Genomic DNA, 1,900 nt, shown 5'->3' with positions numbered 1-1,900 from the left:
TCCGTTTAAAGTCAGTAAGCAGGGTGTTCATAGAACATAGAATATAGATCATTATGGTGCAGTACAGGCCCTTCGGCCCACAATGTTGCACCGACCTGTCATTCCAATCTGAAGCCTATCTAACCTACACTATTCCATGTACGTCCATATGCTTGTCCAATGACGACATAAATTTACTTAAAGTTGGCGAAGCTACTACCATTGCAGGCAAAGCATTCCATACCCTTACTACTCTCTGAGTAAAGAAACTACCTCTGACATCTGTCCTATATCTGTCACCTCTCAATTTAAAGCTATGCCCCTCGTGCTCGCCGTCACCATACTTGGAAAAATGCTCTCCCTGTCCACCCTATCTAATTCTCTGATTATCTTATATGTCTCTATTGAGTCATGTCTCAAACTTCTCTCCAACGAAAAGAGCCTCAAGTCCCTCAGACTTTCCTCAGACGACCTTCTCTCCATACCAGGCAAGATCCTAGTAAATCTCTTCTGCACTCTTTCCAAAGCATACTTGGTATACTTCTTATATTGCAGTGACCAGAACTGTACACAATACTCCAAGTGCGGCCGCACCAGAGTTTTGTACAGATGTAGCATAACCTCATGGTTTCAGAACTCGATCCCTATATGAATGCCTTCCTAACAACACAGTCAACCTGGGTGGCAACTTTCAAGGATCTGTGTACCTGGACACCGAGATCTCTCTGCTCATCTACACTACCAAGAATCTTATCATAAGCCCAGTACTTTGAATTGCCTTTCCTCCGACCAAAGTGCATCACCTCTCACTTGTCCACATTAAACTCCATTTGCCACCTCTCAGCCCAGCTCTGCAGCTTATCTATGTCTCTCTGTAACCTACAACATCTTTCGTCACTATCCACAACTCCACCGACCTTAGTGTTGTATGCAAATTTACTAATCCTCCCTTCTACTCCCTCATCCAGGTCGTTTATAAAAATGATGAACAGCAGTGGACCCAACACCAACCCTTGCGGCACATCACGAGTAACTGAACTCCAGATGAACATTTCCCATCAACCACCACCCTCTGTCTTCTTTCAGCAAGTCAATTACTGATCCAACCTGCTATATCTCCTACAATCCCATTCCTCCGCATTTTGAACGATAGCCTACTGTGGGGAACCTTATCAAATGCGTTGCTGATATCCATATAAACCACATCATCCAGTTTACTCTCATCTACCTGTTTGGTCACTTTCTCAAAGAACTCAATACGGTTTGTGAGGCACGACTTAACCTTCACAAAACCGTGCTGACTCTCCATTATCAAATTATTATTTTCTAGATGATTGTAAATCCTATCTGTTATAACCTTTTCGAACACTTTACCAATAACTGAAGTAAGGCTCACTGGTGTATAATTATCAGTGTTGTCTCTACTACCCTGCTTGAACAGGGGAACCACATTTGCTATCCTCCAGTCTTCTAGCACTATTCCTGTAGACAATGACGATTTAAAGATCAATGCCAAAGGCTCGGCAACCTCCTCCCTTGCTTCCCAGAGGATCCCAGGCTAAATCCCATCCAGCCCAGTGGACTTATCTATTTTCACACTCTGCAGGATTTCTAATACCTCTTCATTGTGAACCTCAATCCCACCGAGTCTAGTCGCCTGTATCTCAGTATTCTCCTCGTCAACATTGTCGATTTCTACAGTGAATACTGTCGAAAAATATTCATTTAGTGCTTTCTCTATCTCCTCCGACTCTTCACAGAACTTCCCATCAATATCCTTGATTGCCCCTAATTTTACTCTTGTCATTCTTTTATTCCTTAAATACCTATAGAAAGCTTTATGGTTTACCCTGATCCTATCGGCCAACAACTTCTCATGTCTCCTCCTGACTCTTCTGAGCTCTCTCTTTAGGTCTTTCCT

This window comes from Chiloscyllium punctatum, unplaced genomic scaffold (assembly GCF_047496795.1).
Source record: "Chiloscyllium punctatum isolate Juve2018m unplaced genomic scaffold, sChiPun1.3 scaffold_242, whole genome shotgun sequence".
NCBI classification, from domain to species: domain Eukaryota; kingdom Metazoa; phylum Chordata; class Chondrichthyes; order Orectolobiformes; family Hemiscylliidae; genus Chiloscyllium; species Chiloscyllium punctatum.
This window is presented reverse-complemented; position numbering follows the sequence as displayed.